The sequence below is a fragment of the Mesocricetus auratus genome, unplaced genomic scaffold, assembly GCF_017639785.1.
Source record: "Mesocricetus auratus isolate SY011 unplaced genomic scaffold, BCM_Maur_2.0 Super-Scaffold_100014, whole genome shotgun sequence".
NCBI lineage: Eukaryota > Metazoa > Chordata > Mammalia > Rodentia > Cricetidae > Mesocricetus > Mesocricetus auratus.
Genome location: NW_024429197.1, coordinates 5470709 through 5490456, shown reverse-complemented (window position 1 = coordinate 5490456; position 19748 = coordinate 5470709). Strand labels below are relative to the sequence as shown.

General features: G+C 44.1%; 1 protein-coding gene and 1 pseudogene across 1 annotated transcript in view; one reads left to right on the top strand and one right to left on the bottom strand.

Moving 5' to 3' along the window:
* Eif4g3 (eukaryotic translation initiation factor 4 gamma 3) overlaps window positions 1-19748 on the top strand; it is a 210279-nt gene that overhangs the window by 23421 nt on the left and 167110 nt on the right. The gene's annotated exons all lie outside the window — the stretch shown is intronic.
* The window catches only part of LOC121144068, a 38315-nt pseudogene continuing 27881 nt past the window's right edge, over window positions 9315-19748 (bottom strand).

Below are 19748 nucleotides of genomic sequence, written 5' to 3'. Positions count from 1 at the left end.
CCCCATCTTTGTGTTTGCATTGCTGGGGACAAACTCTAGGGCTGGACACTTGCTGGACAAGCACTCTTCCACTGAACTAAGATTCCCCCAGCAACAGGGTCTCACTATATGATTCAGGCTAACCTCTAGCTTGGTGTCTTCCTGTTTCTGACTTTTGAGCCTGGGCTGGTCTATAGTTATATCTTTTTTTGGGGGGGGGTCTTTTGAGACAGTGTTTCTCAGTGTAGCCCTGGTTGTCATAGAACTCACTCTGTAGACCAGGCTGGCCATGAATTCACAGATCCAGTGACTCTGCCTTCCAAGTGCTTGGATTAAAGGCTTGTGCGCCATACCTGGTTTACGCTTCCATCTTGATGATCGTGTCTCTCTCTTTTCCCTGAAGTAGCAGTAATGTGCCCGTCAGTGGGGCACAACACTATAATATAAGAAGCATAGTTTGTCCTTGACCTCAGCTGCTTGTGAAATGTAGGGCTACTGTGGTCAGCAAGATAGCTCAGCAAGGGGTTTCCTACCAAGCCCGATGACCAGGTTCCATCCCTGAGATCAAGACAGTGGGCAGAGAGAATGTAACCTAGCAAGTTGTCCTCTGATTGCCATACACATGCACATGACACCCTTTCCACAAGTAAACAGACAGATTTAATAATAATTTAAAAATCCCTGTAGTATTAGTCAGTTCTGGAACATTGTCATTTTGTGTAATAGGATATTTTTATTTTGTTTTGGGCCAATCAAAAATGCTTACATGGCAAATATATATAAAAAACAAAAAACTAAAAACAACCCGTTTCACTATTCAGAGAATAGGATTCTCTGGGTAAAGTGCTCTACACCTAAGCTGTATTTCCAGAGTGGGTTTTCAGCTGGTCTAGATTTTGTAGCTGGGATTACAGGCTCCCTTTAGGACCCTCGTTAAGGACTGTCAGTTTGTGCCCCACATAGAGGGCCCATCTGTTTTACCCTACCTCTGGGAAACAACAGCTGGATCCTGCCTGGCTTATTCCTCCGTGCTTGGAGGGAAGTATATAGATTAAGAAATGGCAGCTAAAAAAATTAAGGATACTAAAGAAAAGACAGAGACATAGGATAGAGTCAGGAGGGCATATGGTGAATACCAGAACTACCCCAAGTTTATTATTCAAAGCTTTTTTATACCCCAATCAAAAGGGAGGAAGGCAAATGACTTTTTGGGGGGGTTTGAGACAGGGTTTTTCTCTATTGTTTTGGAGACTGTCCTGGAACTCTGTAGTCCAGGCTGGCCTCGAACTCACAAAGATCCGCCTGCCTCTGCCTCCCGAGTGTTCGGATTAAAGGCGTGCACTACCAACGCCCGGCTGCAAAAGACTTCTTTACCAAACATTACGTGTTTAACCTTGAAAGAGCAATAGTGGGTTTGAACTCTGACCTTAAGTTAAGATGAATCGGAGCCATTTTTATGGGCCTGGACAGCTCCCCAACCCCAGTGTGGCCTTTGTGCTCCCCTCTCCCCGCCCATCTCCCTCCTCCTCTCCCTTTTCTCTTCTTCCTTTCCCCTCCCTTGAAGTCACCCAGAGCCTTGGCAGAACCCTGAGCTGCTTGTTTTTTTTTTAACTTTAAAAAAAATTAAATTAGATACAAGGTTGCTTCACATGTCAATTCCAGCTCCCTCTCCCTCCCCTCCTCCCACTCCATTCCCCAGGGAGTGTGGGGCCTCCATGGGGGATCTCCAGAGTCTGTCATATCATTAAAGGCAGGGCCTAGGTCCTCCCCCAAGAGTCCAGGCTGAGAGAGCATCCATTATTGTGGGATGGGCATCCAAAATCCATTTGGTTTTTTTTTTTTTTGGTTTTCGAGACAGGGTTTCTCTGTGGCTTTGGAGGCTGTCCTGGAACTAGCTCTTATAGACCAGGCTGGTCTCCAACTCACAAAGATCTGCCTCCCGAATGCTGGGATTAAAGGCGTGCGCCACCAACGCCTGGCCCAAAATCCATTTGTATGCCAGGGATAAATACTGATCTACACTCTAGGCCCTATAGATTGCCTAGGCCTCCTCACTGATACCCACATTTAGGGGGTCTGGATCAGTCCTATGCTGGCCTCCCAGCCATCAGTCTGGGGTCCAAGAGCTCCCCCTTGTTCAGATCAGCTGTTTCTGTGGGTTAAACAAGCCCAGTCTTGACCTTTGCTCATCAGTCCTCCCTTTCTGTCGCTGGGTTCCAGGAGTTCAGTTCAGGGTTTAGCTATGGGTGTCTGCTAAGCTTGTAGTTTCAATTGCTTTAGTTTTCTCACAGTATTTGGAGTTACAGTTTGGAGAGAAGGAATCAGACTTTAATGGAAAGGCTTTTTAGAAGAATTTTTGAATGTTTGGACCTTTCAGTTTTTTTTTTTTTTAACTGCATTTCAAGGCTGGGAGCATTTCTTGATTAAAAACTGATGTGTGAGAGCCCAGCCCACTTGGCTGTGTCACTGCTCAGCAGATGGTCCTGGGTGGTATGGGAAAGTAGGCTGAGTAATCTCTGGGGAGAAAGCCAGTGAGCAGTGTTTGTCCATGGCCCATGCTTGAGTTACTGATGGACTCCCTTCACAGTGGATGTAAGCTGTACACCTAGATCCCCAAGATTTAGTTGGTCATGGTGTTTTTCACCCTCACTTAGACACTGAGCTTCAAGGAAAGTATCTATCGCCTTTTCTTCAGTTTGCACAGACAGCATTGTGTTGAAAGTGACCATCACACTGCTTATTTGGAAAGTCTTGGCTTCGTATGAAATTCTTGATTGATAGATTTCCTGTCATTGTTTTGGGGCACTGAGATGTAACCTCTGAGGAGGCCTGCTGCAGCCCCCCCCCCACTCCTCGTAGCATCTGAGGTCTGCTGCAGTCCCTGTTTCTCTTACAACATCTGAGGAGGCCTGCTGCAGCCCCTCCTCCCCCCTCAGCATCTGAGGAGGCCTGCTGCAGCCTCTTCCTGTTTGAGGCTGTATATTCTTTTCCTTTGGCTGCCTTCAAGCTGTTGTGCCACAGTGTTTGTTGTTTTTTTTCTATTTGTCTTGAAAAATTTCCTGAGCTTACTAATTTGCTGTCTTTGATTAGTTTTGGAAAAATTAGGCTATTATACTAAGTATTTTCTTATTTTGCTTTTATCACCCCCTCCCCCCCAGGCACGGTTGCTCTGTGCACTTCTGGAACTTACTCTGTAGACTAGGCTGACCTCAAACTATCTGCTTGTCTCTGCCTCCTCCCAAATGCTGAGGCTAAAGACATGTGCCACCACTATCCAACTAAGTTTGTTCTTTTACAACTTGAGTTGTTTGCATGCCAGGTAGGCCTTCAATATTTTTTTTAATGTTTGTTTTGGATAATTTCCTTTTTTTCCCTTGCCCCCTCCTTTTAAAAGATGTCTCATGTAGCTTATAACTCACTATGTAGCCAACGTTGATGAGGTTGACCTAGGACTTCTGACCCTCCTGCCTGTCCTGAGTGCTAGGATTCCAGGTGTGGGTTAGCACACTTGCTTTTCCAAATTGCTGGAGGTGGAGTCAGGGCTCCATGCTGCTAGTGTTCTGCCGCCTTGAGCCTTGCCCTGGCCCCTCAGTTTTTATTTCTATGCTGTGTCTTCAAATCCTGGATCATTTTAACAGCTGAGCCTAGTCTGCTAGCAGTTCATTTTTTATTTCTGCTGTTTGCTGTCAATATTTTTGATTTATTAACTTGTTAAATAAACATTCCATTTTTAACATTAAGACTTTCATTGATTTAGTAAAAAGGAAGCTGATTATTTGCAGAGGTCTAACCTGACCTTAGTGAATTCTCCTAGTGACACTGCCATTGAGGAAGCAATGAAACAATGTAAAGCATACTCAGTCCCTAAAGTTCCTGCCATGACCTACAATTTTATCAACTAGGGTCTCTTAAATAGTATATGAAGATGTTAGCCCTTTGCTTGCTTTGAATGGTGATTTCTGCTTCAGTTTGATTCTTAATCACCTGTAGGATTTAGTGTTCTTTCTAGAAGAAACTGTCCTTGTTTGAGAATATATTCACAAAAGATTAGACACTTCCTCAGAATTAACAGGGAAGCTATTAACATTAATTAGCCCATTAACGTGGGTCCAGGAGAAAGTGCCTCACTTGGGCTGGGGCTGTGGCTTCATCCTAGTCTATGGACTGCTTTGTAGCTTCTGTGTCCTGCAGAACACTAAGATTGCTTTTAAAGGCTGTGTGGAGGTGCTGTGCCTTTTCCATGCTTCATCTCCACATTTAGTCTTGTTTTGTGAAGTAACAGTAACCTTTGTGGGCCTCTTCTTCATGTCTTTAGAAGTGAAGCTCTGAGCAAACAAGGAAGCCATGTGTAGTCAAAACTGAGCTATAAGCTCTCTGGCTCTCCAAAGAGCCTCACAGGAAAGCTCTGGCACATGGGTGAAGACTGGTAGTGTGTTCAGGACATTGATTAGGGAGGCTGACAGCCTGTACTATTATGAATCACTGAGGGGGCCGGGTAGTGGTGGCGCACGCCTTTAATCCCTGCACCAGGGAGGCAGAGGCAGGCAGATCTCTGTGAGTTCGAGGCCAGCCTGGTCTACAAGAGCTAGTTCCAGGACAGCCTCCAAAGCCACAGAAAAACCCTTTCTCGACCCCCCCCAAAAAGAAAGCCACTTACTTGCTTACTCAGCATCTATTGTCTGCTTGTTGTGTGCCTGCTGCTGTATGTTGCTTAGACTGTGGCATGGTTATAAGTGAGTATTTTCTCTCTGGACTTACACTGTAATATAGAGTCCCTGTCTTCTGATGTCAGTGCGATGTAGGATGATGCACAGTGTGAGGATGGAGAGACTGAGGCGCAGTCACTGCTCTGTGAAGAGGTGCCTTGTCTGTCTTTGTGGTGCTGCCATCTGACAGGGTCTTGCTCATGGAGCAAGAGTGCTGTTCTGAGTTCCATCCCTGGGTCCAGGAAAGCTACTTTTATTATTTACTCAATTAAATTTCTGTTATGTGGATGGGTGTTTTGCTTGCATGTCGATCTCTTTACTCTGGGAGACTAGAAAAGTCTGTAAGAGCCATTGAGACTGGAGTTAGATATTTGTGAGCTACTGTGTGGGAGCTTAGAATTGAACCCTGGTACTCCAGAAGAGAAATTATTATTTTTAAGCACTAAGCCATCTTTCCAGACCCAAAAGGCTATTATTATTATTATTTTTTTTACAAGACAGGGTTTCTCTGTATTGTTTTGGAGGCTGTCGGTCCAGCCCGGCCACGAACTCACAGAGACCCGCCTGCCTCTGCCTCCCAGTGCTGGGATTAAAGGCGTGCGCCACCACCGCCCAGCTAAGGCTATTATTTTTAAAAGGGAACATTCCCCCTGAGAGATGAAGACAGTGGAATGCTGTACCATGAGCTGCTCTACCCATCCCAGCATTAGCTGTTACAGAATACATAACTAGAGCACTTGATTATTATCTTCACATTTATTTATTTATTGTATGTGTGCGTACGCATTTGCACGTGCACACATGAATGTGCTCATGCATGTGAACAATTTATAGGACTCAGTTCTCTCCACTTTGTCGGTTCTGGGGTCCAAACTCAGATATTCAGGACTTGTAGCAGTCATCTTTATTTATGGAGTAATCTTACTAGCCCGTAAAGTACTTTCTTTTTTTAAGTTTATTTTTATTTATGTATCTCTGTGTGCATATGCCACATGTGTGCAGGTGCCCACAGATGGCCATAAAAGTGTGCTCGATGCTTTGGAATGTGTGGTTCTCCTTCCTCAGGATCATTGGCCACAGGTCCATGAGGAGGGAGGGAATCGAAGCAGCGAACAGGGTTAGGACAGCTGTGGAACTCCTCCTGGCTCCTGGAGATAACTTCAGTGAATCAGCTCCACTTTATTCCAGAGTATAGGAAATATATAGGATTTGGAAGTCTAATTTGTATTAAGTGGCATGCTCCTGTTGTAAGACTTTTTATGTGGTAGCAGAGTCCTATAACAAAGCTCCTAGTACAGGTCTCAGTTACATATGTGCATCAGGGGGAAGACTTCTAGCAGGAAACTGTGCCAAAGGTCACACTAGACGTAAATCAAGCATCCAGGCTTAGGGACAACTTTGATAGGGCAGTCCTCTAGGCCTAGAGATTCTCCAGATAAAGGCAAGTAGAGAGCAGGAAGTCTGCTGGGGAGGGAGTCCGTCATGTCGTGGAGCTTTAGAGAGAGCTGCCAGGCTACGGTAGACTGCTACCTCTGACCAGCAGGGCCTCCCAACAGAGATGGAGTCACAGTGATTGTGCTGGGAACTGAGCTGGGGTCCTGGGGAAGGGCAGTGAGCACCCTTAACTGCTGAACCATCTCTCCAGTGTGCATGTTTGCGTGTGTGGTACATGGTGTATGTGGTGTGAGAGGGGTTGAAGTCAAACACCTTCCCTGATTGTGTTTTGCCTCCTTTACCGAGGCAGGGCCTCTCACTTGAAACCAGGGCTCACTGAATTTTCTGGCCTTGTTAGTCAACTTGTTCCTTGGATGCTCTGTTGCCGCTGTTAGCATTCAGGCATCTGTACTGGCCTGCTCTTGGGGTTCTGACAGGATACGCCCTCAGCTGCAGCCACTAAAAGCACCACCTGTGCACATTCACTGTGTTCCCTTTTAAAAGGCCCTGCCCACCTCCTATCCTCCTACCTTCCTCCCTCCCTCCTCCCTCTGTCTGCCCCCCCCCCCATCCTGATGCTCCTGTCCCCTGAGGCCGGTCTCACTACTCTCCTTTCCCTTTTTTATGATCCCTTTCCCTAATTTAAAAAAAATCCTCTGCTTGAACCCTGTAGCCTGGCATCTTTCTACCACCACTTTTCTTAAATTTATAACAGCCACACCCTCTCTCTTTCTGTGTGTTCTATGGATGTGAGCTCTTATCCTTTCATAAATGCTGTATACACTGACCCATTTCCCCAGCCTAGCTTTTAGGACTTTAAGTTTCTTGCTGCCTTGTGAAACAATTGTAGTGGCTGACACTGCTGACACTGCTGGCCTGCATTGCCTGCTGATGGGACTCAGCCTTTGAAATAACTTGTAGGGTTTCTTTTTTTTTTCCTTTTTAAAATTTAAATTAGAAACAATCTTATTTTACTTATATATCAATCCCAGTTCCCTCTGCCTCCCATTCTCCCATGCCCCCATAAACCCCCATATCATCCCTCTTCTGCTCCATAGAAAGGGTGAGGCCTTCTATGGGGGATCATCAAAATCACATCATTTGGGGCAGGGCCTAGGCCTTCCCCCATGTGTCTAAGGGTTTCTTTCTTGATGTTTAAATAGCCGATGATCTGAAGGGGACTTTTAGATCATTTGGTATTAAATAATGACAACCAGAAAACACTTTAGTAATAAAAGGCCATAATTACTGTTTTTTTTCTGTTGGTTAGCAGTTGAGAAAAATATTGTTTGTTGCATTTGTTTTTACAAAGGAAGGCCTTGGTTTGACTAGATGTGATTAATGTAAATCTTACTGAAAGTCTTACATTCCAGGTGTGGTGGCTTAACTGTTCAGGCCAAAATAATGCCACTTTTTTTTTTTTTTTTTTTTTGGTTTTACGAGACAGGGTTTCTCTGTTTTGGAGGCTGTCGGTCCAGCCTGGCCTCCAACTCACAGAGATCCGCCTGCCTCTGCCTCCCGAGTGCTGGGATTAAAGGCGTGCGCCACCACCGCCTGGCATAATGCCATTTTTTGTTTCCTTTATGAAAGCCTGTCCAGAAAAAATTTAAAGCCAACACACAGATACCTGCAGATCTTTGTTGGGACAAATTTCAGGTTTTATGAAGAGATCTAACTTTTTCCAAGTTCTCTCAGCCTTCTGAAGGCTCCTGTCCACCTTACAGAGGGACCTGGATGCTTCTCTGCTCACACCTCAGTTAGTCTTGGCCATTAGTGCCGTGATCAGATACTGAACAGACAACAGTTGGAGGAGGGGACACTGAGTTTGCTCTTGGTCTATCTTGGTAGGGAGGGTGTGGAGGAGCTGCTGGCATCTGGGCAGATAAGGAGCAGAGTTGGGCAGCAGAGAAAGCTTTGGGGAGGAATACAGCCCTCAGGACACACCCTCAGTGAGTCCCTCTTGAAATCAGGCCATGCCTTCTGCAGTGCTGACAGGTCTGACTAGTCCCCCTCAAAGTCTGTCAGTGAATTCAGTCAACTTGCTATGGCATAATGATCTGAATGAGTTGGCTTTCTGTAGAAGTGAAGTTTCTGTCTGAGTGTCAGGTTTGCTCATTCTGTGGTCTTAGGCTAGACCCAGTAGTGTCCTTACAGTGCAGTGCAATGCAGTGCTTGTAGTGTGCTGAAAGAAACAGTTTGCTGAGAGCTTTGTTCTACACCGTGGATTTCAAAAAGAAAAATACCTCTTGAAGGGTGGTATGGATGTTTCCAACCCTTGCACTGATGTCTAGACCATCAGGAAGCTGTGAACCCTGACAGTGCTCTCGGGAAATGCCTGCTGGTTAGCGCAGTTGTCTGTAGGGCATGATAGTGTTGGTGAGTGTCTTGTCTTTCCCCGGATCTGTGTGGCAGAATGTTGCTTCATCATGATCTTCCAAAGAACTTTTTCTGAAGATAAGTGTTTTCTGCTTTTTTTTTGGTAATTCTTTTTTTTTTTAATTTAAATTAGAAACAAGCTTGTTTAACATGTCAATCCCAACTCAATCCCAGCTCCCTCTGTGTTTTCTGCTTTTAAAGTAAACTGTCCAATTCAGTTTCAGCCCTCTGTTCCTGTTTTTACTTTAGGGCCAGTAAATTTCAGTCTGGTGGTTGGAGCATGTGTTCTGATGGCCTTCAGAGTAGGCCGGCCTTCCTCTCCTTTTCTGCTTCTTTCCTTTGTGTGTTCTTTGATTAACTTATTTTTATTTATAATGTTTTTTTTGAGACTGAGTCTTACATAGCCCAAGCTGACCTTGATTGCCTAGGATGACCTTGAACTTGTGATCCTCCTTCCTGCCTCCACTTCTTCAGTGTTAAGATTCAGGCCTTAACTACCATGCTCAGGTTTTGGAAGTGCTAAGGCCCAGATCTAGGCTTTCATGTCAGGCAAGCACTCTGCCAACTGAGCCCCATCCTTGAGGGGTTCCACAGTGTTTAGCTTTTGGTCTAGTACGTGACAGTGAGCGAACCCAGGGCCTCCTGCATGCTAAGCAAGTGCTCTACCCTTGAGCTGTGTCCCTGCCTCCTCCTCGTCTCCTGTTTCTTGTCTTCCTTTTGTTCATTGGGGTTTTAACTATGTAGCTCAGACTGCCCTGAAACTTGTGGTCCTCAAGCATCAGACTCCTGAATAACTGCGTTCACAGGCCGGTATGCACTCTACTGCCTGGTGATGATGATGATGTTGATGTTGATGATGTTGATGTTGATGATGATGATGATGATGATGATGATGATTTGCTTGCTTGATTCCCGTTTACTTCTCAGAGTCTTGTGGTAGCTTCAGCATCAGTAAGACCTAGGACAGATTTAAAAAAAGTTGCAGGTGGGTGCTGGAGAGATGACTCAGCAGTTAAGAGCATTGACTGTTCTTTCAGGGAACTGGAGTTCAATTCCCAGGACCCATATGGCAGCTCGTGCCTGTCTGTAACTCCAGTTTCAGGGGATCTGACACCCCCATCCAATGCACATTAAAAAAAAAGTTGCAGGTCTTTGAGATCAGTATTGTATAACCATTAAATACTTACCATTGTATGGAATAACAGTTCTCATAGGAATCTTTGTTATTTGTTTACTTATTTGCTTGTTTATTTATTAGTATTTTTATTTTTTGACACAGGGTATATCTGTGAAGCTTTAGCTATGTTGGATCTCACTGTGTAGACCATGTCACTTTAGCATTGAACTGACAGAAATCTGCCTGTCTTTGTGCTGGAATTAAAGTCATGGGCTACCATACTCGGCTTATTTTGTACATTTTACTTTGCTTCTTTGTCTGTTTGGAGGTCAGTGGACAACTTGTCAAAGTCAGTTCTCTTTCTACCATGCAGGTCCCAGGAATCGAACTCATGCTGTCAGGCTTGGCAACAAATGCCTTTTACTCAATAGGCTGTCTCCCTGACTATAGAATTCACTTTTGCATCAAGTGGATTATGTTGCATTTCCACGAGTGCAGTGTGCCTGAATACAGGGTATGTGGGCTTGTGTCTGGCCTTTGTCGTTGTCCTCACTTGGGCTTGCCCTAAGCTGAAGTGAGAGTGGCATGAACCCGGCTTGCTGCTGGTCCAGCGCAGTTACACTCAGTTCACAGACGATTGCAGCCTGGCAGACCAACCCCCAGCGGATGTGCTAAATGCACTGGAGAGAAGAGTTTCACACGTTGAAATTGTGTTACTTGCTGACTAGAAACCTCAGTATTGTTAGCCTGGACTGTAGTAATTGAATCACAGCTGAACCTAAGTTAGCACCACCTGGGATGAAAAGACATCTGTCGTCTGACCAGCAGGACTGAAGCAGTAGGTGTGTGAAAACAAATCGGAGGAGGTGCTTGTCTGAAAGAACCACGGTTAAATTTGAACCAGTTGTCCAGTTCATCTATGAGACTTGCAAAAGGTCCCCCCTCTTTCCCTCCCACATGCTTTATACAGAGTAAACACCAAAACTGTGCTGTGCCTGGTGCTTCCTATCCTGTTTTGTTTTCCTGCTGTTTGAGAAGGTGGGTTATTTGACTTGACACAGGAATTTATTGGGTGGTGCTGGCAGTGGTGGCAGAGGATAGCGGCTGCAGACGTGGCTGGGAGTGGAGCTTGGTTACCTGAGTTGAGTCTGTGCAGTCTTACTGACTGTGTGACCTGGAGAGAGCTGAGTAATTGCTGAGGTGTCGTGTGGGTTTATTCATAGCAGTACTGTGTGAGTGTGTGCTCTTTAGGGTCTTAAGTGGTGATGTGTTGCTGCATTTGTTTTGTAATCCTCTCCCCGTGTAGGCCACGGTCTGCATAGTGCCTCTCCCTCTCCTTACCCAGCATGCTCTTGTGCCTGGAGCAGACTGAAGTGGAGTAGTGAACTTTTCCTTGTATTTATTTTAGCAGTGTACATTCTTGACTTCAGTTTCGGATTTGAAACTTCCCCTCCCTTTATGCTGCCTCTTAACTGAGGTATCAAATTAAGACTTTTTGAGTATGGTTGAAGCAGATAGCTTGAAACATTCCTTATTAAATTAAAAGACCTTCCTCATTAAAGGTGTTATTTTTTTTAAATGTGTCTCTGTGTGTGTGTGCAGTACCCTTGGAGTTCAGAAGAGGGCATCAGATTCCCTGAATCTAAAGTTACATTGTGTTGTGGGTGCTGGGAGCCAAGTCGTCTCAACCACTGCTCCAGCCTCTTCCCTGCTTTCCACACAGTTGTCGTTGTGAAGCATAGTTGAGTTGTACAGAGGGGGAGCTGGGGAGGTTAAGGTTGTCAGGTTGTGGCTCATTGGGCTTCTGGACCCTGGTGAACATTGAGTGTGGTGAAGGAAGTACTTCAGGCCAAGTGCAAGATGCTGACCATGCTTGTGCGGGGGACGTTTGGGAGCAGGATTAACTGGCGGACGTGCTCTTGTTCAGAACAACTCTTGCTGTAGCTACAAGTTTGTGAGTCCTCACTGTAAAGCTGGCAGGGAGGCATCTGGACTGCACTTACAATGTGGGCAGTGAGGGAAGCCACTGTTCTTGCTAGGACTCTGTGTGTTGGTTTTGCTTTGGCAGTGACAGCTTAACGGAGGGCAGGGAAGGAGGAAGTGGTCTGTTGTGCTTGAGGACATGTGTGTTCCGCTAGAATCCACAGTGGAACAGCCTTCGGAGAACCCTCTGCTGGCTGCAGGTTGAGGTATGAGTTGATTTCAAGGCTATGTGGGAGGGGAAGTGTGCTCTTTCTTTTAGACATTCAGCTTTAGGTTATAATAATAATAACACTGAGCTTTCATATTTCTAAAAAATTTAACCGTCATTGCACATTTGTGCACCTGTAAGTTGAGGGAATGGAATATATGTTTATTTTAAATAAATTATAATCTCTGTAGGCAGAGTTTTCCTGTCCTGGGAGCTGCTCCCAAATAACCACTCAGAAACTTAATATTAATTGCAAATGCTTGGCCAATAGCTCAGGCTTGTTATTAGCTAACTCTTATTTATGTTAACCCATTTTTTAAAATCTATACTTTGCTATATGACTTGGTACCTTTTCTCAATATGGCATGACCATCTTGCTTCTCTCTACCTCTGCTCTCTACTCCAGACTCTACCCTTCTTCTGCCCAGCAGTCTCAGTTTGGTTCTCCTGTCTAACCTTATCATGTTCAGCTATTGGTTAGTCACTTTCTTTGTTAAGCCAGTAAAGGACTATTCCACAGCAAATCTCTGCTTAGTGGCTTCCTATGTGTATAAAGTATTCCAGTGTAGGAGCTGTGCTTTACCTGTGAAACTATAACTCCCAGTACTTGGCAGGTTGAGGCAAAAGGACCATAAGTTTGAGGCAAACCTACTTTCTGTTGTGGGATCCTGTCTCAAAACAAAACAAAAATAAAATAATTTACACCTACTGTGAGAGCTCCCACTTTGAGTGCTAATAGTGTAACAATAAATGCTTCCATTTGTTGAACATCTGCCCTGTGCAGGCCTGCTTAAGAATATCGGTTTAAAATACACCTGTAGTTTCCGCACTCAGTAGGCAGAGGCAGGAACATCAGGTGTTCAAGGACATCCTCGTATGCAGTGAATTAGAGGCAGCTTGAGCTAAATGAGACCTCCATCTCAAAAAAACACATGTCTGTTATTGTACAGTGTAGGAAATGTAAGCTTGGCAGTGAACTTGGCATTGCAATTCAGGTGGTGACTTAAAATTCACATTCTTACCCTTGGACTGCAGCATATTTTGGGTTATATGAGTTGGTGAGATTTGTGTGCAGTACTTTATGGTCTTGTATGTCCCATCTCAGTTAGGGTGTGCATGTTTAAAAGTAGTCTTTTTAACTGAACATGGTGGTACATGTTTGTACCCCATCTACTCAGGAGGGTGAGGCAGGTGGATTGCTTGAGCCTAGGAGTTCAGCCTGAGCAATATAGTGGGCTTTCTCATGTCCTAAAAACAAACACATGCATGCTTCTTGAGTTTAGAACTATCAGGACATGCTGAAGATTATGTAGCCATGCTGGTTTTTATATGCTGATTTTTAAATGTCAGATTTGCAGTGCTGCTAGCTTGGGGCTGGCCTCATTCCCTTTATGAGGGCACAACTACTGTATTAAGACAGACCTGAACAGATGCATTTGAAAGGAAACATGGGAAATGAAATAGGCTGTTAAAAATTAATAAATTATACAACTGTTCAAAGGGTGCCATTGTGTGTAAATAAATGCTGAGTATGATTTCTGTAGCTGGGATGATGAACCATTTAACAGTTAGATACATTTACATGCTTTATTTTTACCTTCACTTTTTTTTTTTTTAAGTTTCGTCAGGGTCTTACTACGTAGCCTTCACTAACCTGAAACTCCATGTGTAGACTAGACTGGCCTCTAACTCTGAGACCCTCCTGCTTCTGCTCTGCCCTGTTTTTTTTAGCTCCCGCTTCCTGGCACAGATATCTATCTTAGTCTTTCTGTTGTCCCATTAAGCAAAAGTGATGGGATTATCCTTGTGAGTCCTCCACAGAGGTATGACAGCAAGCACATTCTGTTTCTTCTGAATGATGAGTGCACCTCCTAGAACTCTAGTGGTAACAGCTGTAGAGTTTTGCTGGTCTGTTGATAGACACACTCAGTAGCTACACAGTTGCAAAGCTTTTCAGTGTCCGTAGACCTTCAGCCCAGTCGTAGCTAGGCATCTGAGGAGATATCCCCTACAGAAGCAGGCCCATCCTCCACTTCACTTGGCCTTTTTTGTTTTTCTTAAACTATATGCTGTGACATTGAAAGGACTTGTATTCACCAGAAAGACAAAGGATGCTTTCATGGTGTGGGGTCTCCAGAGCTGCTGTGCAGGGCCTTTGTTGGGTTGGCACTGGTCCTGTTGCTCACCACCCTCAATCTCATTGTTGGCACTTTGCATCTGTATCATTTTGAGAATTTCACCTCTTTATTAAACAATTCACAGTTGCAAAAGGAAATAAAGTTTCTTGAAATACATATAAAGTGAAATCTTCCCCGTTATTTATTGGGATAAGGCACCCTTTTACATTAGAGTGCTGCCCTGGAAGCCTTGGCCTTGTTAAAATTATCTTTTATTATTTAAAACTCAGATATTTTGTTTCTGTATGACTAGAGCTTTCTAAGGCATTACTTGGCTTAATATTAATTCATGAACTACAAGAGTCAGCACAAGTGGGATGTGGTATTTCAGTTCATTTTTAAAAAAGATTCATGTGTGTATGTGGGCGCATGTGCACACATGTGGGCATTTGAGTTCAGGTGCAGTGGAGGCCAGAGGCTTTGGATCCCACCTCCCCACTCCCAGATGGGAGTTATGGGTTACAGGTGACTGTAAGCCGTCCAATGTGGGTGCTGGGAACTGAACTTAGGTCTCCTGCAAGCACTGTGCTGTTATCTCTCTGACCCCAATAGTTCCCAGTTTTTATATCAGATAATGTGAAGTGGAGAATTTATTTTTAAAAGTTCTTTTTTGAGACATGGTCTTGCTAGGTAGTCCAAGTTGACCTGTATCTGCCTTGCCCCTGAGTGCGGATGATAACTGTGCACAAGGCAGCTTAAAGATTCCTGTGAGAATGCAAACAGGAATGAGGTTCAAGCCTGTAATTCTAGCCTGGGGTGACTGAGGCCAAAGGATGGAGAGTTCAGGCCAGCCTACAATATGTGGTGAGTTTGAAGCCAATTTAGGCTATATAACAAGACTCTGTATTAAAAAATTGAAAATAAACCAAATAAAAACTTCTGAACCCTGGTGACTTGGCAGACACCAATCTTAGGATGGAATTATAATAGCGTACCCACAATAGAAAGTCACCTCCACGTCACCAGGCGAATGTGTACATGTGTGCCTGAAACCCAAGGTAAATTTTCTATTTTGTCATTGGTTGAAGTATTGGGTCTCATTTTTGACCTTTTTGCTGGAGAGCCAAGCTCTTGATCTCTTAGTTGGGGGAGTGTTTTCTTCAGTGCCTTCTCTGCCAGTTACTGGGTTAAATGCTGTCAATGGTACATGTCACTCTACATCAGGCATTACTGTTTTCTGAATTTTTGGTGAAGAATCAGTGTTTCTAGAAGTAAGCCTTAGCTCTTGTGTTGACAGACAGGCAGTAAGTTAGGATAACTGAAAAGCTGAACCATGGACCATAGGTAGCTGATGGGAACAGACTGCTTCCTGGGGCCCGGGTGTTAGAGATTTTGTAAATCTCTGTTAGTCCAGCATTGATCCCTTTCATTCACAGTCTGGGATTGCCTGTACTCATTCACAGACTGAAGGGTTTTGTAGGATGCGAGGGATCAACCCAGAGCTGTTGGTCTGCCAGTTGCTGTACATAGCCAATAGAAACACTTGGTAGTAGTGGCTGAGGCCTGTGCTCAGCCACTCAAACCTTCCACTGCCAAAGAAAAGGAGGAGGGTGGGGGAGCCGGGGATGGGTGAATGAGGAGTCTTTTTTTGTTGTTGTTCTTGGTGACTGTTCTGAGGAGAGAGAAATTTGGGAAGACCCCAAGTTCAGGTGAAGAATAGTGTGGCTGTGGACCCAGAGGCTGCCATAGAGGGACTGCCCCAGGCAAGCAGCAGACAGCCACTCAGCTGTTGCTACTTCGTTTATTGCTTGTGCCTTCTGCAGAACACGCAAGCGGACATCAATTAGTTCTTTTTCCATAAAGAGCATTAATGAATAATCATATTTCATTTTTCAAATGTACAGTGGTTCTCTGTCAGCGTGAATGAAAAGCCCTTTGGATTTTGTTTGATGACCTCATTGGGTGACCATTTTTGAGCTAATGTGGCATGGCACCATTGAAGGGGTCTCTGATGCTTTTCTTTGTGGAGCAGTGTGCTTCTGGCCTACTCACCTAGGTTTTTCTGGGCTTGGAGATACTTGACTCTAGATGCATGGTATGCTAAGGTTCTAGCCCTGGGGCCCTGGGGCCCTGGGGCCCTGGAAGAGCATATGAGTTTCCTAGGCAGCCTGTCTGCGGTGCAGAGATAGGGTCAGAAGTGTTTCAGTGAGTGCTGTCAGATTTTCTTTGTCACTTTCCATTTTCCAGGAGTTTGACTTAATGCTCCAAACCGAAGGTTGGTAACCTGTGGTCCTATCATGGCCATAGGCACCAAGCTGCTGGTAGTGATGATGTGATTTGACAGTGTGTGTTCTCCCAAAGAGAGAAACGCTAGGACCACGAGAAGACAGTCTGACTTCACTGTGTGTGGATGTGTGTATATGGACATGGGTGCCATGTGCATGAGTGAGAGTCTGATACCAGCTCTTTCTGACTCACTCTTCCCTTCAGTTTTGAGGCAAAGTCTCTTACCAACTGCAACTCACTGATTTGGCTAGGCTGACCACAGGGAACCCCAAGGAGCCTCCTCTGTCTGCCTTTCTTCCATCTGTGGGATTCCAGGCTCCCACTGTTTAACTTGGCTTGTTTAGCAAGTTGCTGAGGGTTAATGTTCAGGTTTTCATGGTTGTGTGACATTTCTTCAGTGTCATTGTTGTCGTGTGTACCCCCCTCCCATTTTTTAAAGATTGGATGAGACAAGGTTTCTCTTCATAGCTCTGGCTGTCCTGGAAATCGTTTTGCCTCTGCCTCTAGAGGTCTGGGATTAAAGTATGTACCACCACACCCTGCTTGCCTTTAGTTTTTTAAATCATGGTCTTGCTGTGTCCCAGAATGACCTATAGCAATTTATAATCCTCTTGCCTTAGTCTTTTGATTGCTTGGATTTCAAGTGTGTACCTCCTCACCAAGCTCTCACACTTAATGTCTTTGATGAAACAGCAAAAGCTACTAACTTTAATAAACCCTGACTCAGCATATACCATCTTTTTAATATTCTGTGTGATAAGCTGGGAGTTATATGTAAAGGACTGTTCATATATTGGTCTTACCTAAGAACACATATACCTGGCCTAAACATCGAATTCTGGTACTGGAGAGATGGAAGCAGGAGGATTTCGTGTCCAGTCTAGCCTGGGCTACATAGATTCTAGTTTAGCAAACCAAATAACCTCAAACCAAACCAAAACAATTTCCTACCCTTCCAAAGACATCTTGTTAACCCTGTAGCTCTCTATGTAGATTACAGATTAATGGTCTTAAAGTGTTAACCATCATAGGTGGGGTTTGCAACTTTTTTGTCAGTTACACTCAAAGTTGGCTTAGTCACATTGATTTACAATTATAAAACATTCATCATAGCAATTCATGCTAAGAAATAACCAGTAAAGGGGATGATGAGCAGGCTCACTGATTGAGAGTACACATTACTGCTACTGCAAAAGGCCTGAGTATGTCCCTAGTACCCTGGTTTGTCAGCTCACAAGTGCCTGAAATACCAGCTCCAGGGACTGAGTTCTCTTCTGGCTTTCCAGGATCTGCGTGGTTCTGGCCTCCGAGGGCTCCCACACATACCTGCTTCGCACTCACAAGTATAAATAAACCTTTTTAAAACTCTTGAAAAAATTAAGAAAATGCTTGCTTTTTACTTTTAGTTTCAAGGAATATGAGCATTCTGTGACTTATGCTGGCACTCAGCTGCAGGCTGGTGGAATCACGTGAACTCTAAAAGCACTTAATGCCTGCTTCCAGAACTCAACTGTTCTCCCTCGTCTCCGGCTGACCCTTCCAGGGTTTTAAGGTGGAGAGGTGGTCTAAACAGTAGCTTTATTGAAAGTTAATAAAATATCTATTTGGAGTGTTTTTTAAAAATAATTTATTTTTACTTTATGTGTATTAGTGTTTGCCTACATGTATGTCTGTGTGAGGGTGCTGGATCTCCTAAAACTGGAGTTACAGACAGTTGTGAGCTGCCCTGTGGGTGCTGGGAATTGAATCTGGGACCCCTGGAAGAGCACCCAGTGCTCTTAACTGCTGAGCTGTCTCTCTATCACCCTGTTTGGAGTTTTTAGAATTTCAGTTTAAATTAATTCTATCTATCTATCATCTATCTATCTATCATCTATCTATCTATCTATCATTTTGTGTGTGTGTGCTTACAGGAGACCTCTGGAGATGGAGTAGAGGTGGTTGTGAGCTGCTCCTGGGAACTGAACTCAGTTTCTATGTGAGACCAGTGCATGTTGAGCTGTCTCTTCAGCCTCCTTAGTTTTTACAAAGAGATCTCTCTGACTAGTCTTGGCTGGCTTCCTGCCTCTTCTTCCTGAGCTCTGGAATTACAGTCACCACACCGAGCTCCTTAATTTTGTTTTTTAAATTGATTGGGCTTATACCTGTTTATTTATTTATTTTTAATTTTTTTGGTAGTGCTGCAGTTTTGTTTTATGTAGTCTGCAGCATTTAGTTGTCAATTTGTATACTATAACAAATGAAATCAGCATCCTTTATTGTAGAAATAGAGGAAGAATACTTGTTCCTGTAATGTGGGCAAATGATGTCACTAGCAATCTTGTAGTCATAGTCATCTGGTGAGCTGGCAGAGGAACAGAAAGCAGGAGACTTGAGTGGCTCAGATTCTCAGGCAGAACCCTGAACTCCCTTGAGAACTGCTTCTCCCATCATGAGAATTAGTCCTTCCTGGAAAAAGCAGCGGCAGTTGGCAGTGCAGAAGAAAGTATGGCTCATTTTCCATCTGTCTTGCAAACTGTAGAGCTCGGTGTGAAGAGCTGAATGTCAGCTAAACTTCCTTCAGTCTAAAAGAACTTCGAGCTCACAAGGAGTACGACACCCTGGAACTTATTAGGTTTCTGCTTTCTATAGTGCATGCAGTATGTATGTATGTATGTATGTATGTATGTATGTATGCCATGTGTGTGTGAAGTGTATGTGCCATGTGTGTATATGGTGTGTATGTGTGGATTGTGTATGGGTAGATTGTGGCTTTAAATTGTGTGTTCATGTGGATTGTGTAGAATATGTGTGTGGTGGGTGTGGAGGGTGCATATGGATTGAGGGATGTGTATGTGGTATGTGGTTCCTTTATGAAATGTTTCAGCTCCATCGCTTTCCAGTGGAGCAGGTGTGTGTGTGTGTTTAACCATTGTGTGAGGTTGCTAGTTTAAAAACTGTCTAGAGACCACTACAGTCTCTTTAAACATTTTAATGACTAAAACACAGGGTCTGTTTGTTTTGTTTTCAGTCTTCTAAGCTGGCTGTTGGAAATAAAGAATCTACTAATGATTCAGACTTTGGCAACTTAGAGTCATTCTTAAAATACAAACAAACAGAAGCCCACTACTTTTTTTTTCACTCTATTTATAATTTTTTAAGATTTATTTATTTCGTATATATGAGCAAACCATGTGCATTCCTGGTGCCTGTAGCAGTCAGAAGAGGGCCTCAGATCCCCTGGAACTGCAGTTAGGGATGGTTGTGAACCACCATGTGGTGTTGGGAACTGAGCCCAGGACCTCTGTAAGAACAGCCAGTGCTCTTAACTCTTTTGAAACGAGAGTCTCAGTGTGTAACCCCGGCTGACCTAGGACTCACTCTCTTGACTATTCTAGCCTTGAACTTTCAGTAATCCTCCTGCCTCTGCCTCCCAAGTGCTGGAATCACAGCTGAAAGTCACCACACTTGCTATGTAGTTCTTAGCTTGTCTTCCTAACTCTCTGGGTAAATTAGAAAGAAGAATTAAGTATTTTTTAAGTTGAGGGAAAGTTTTTCATTTG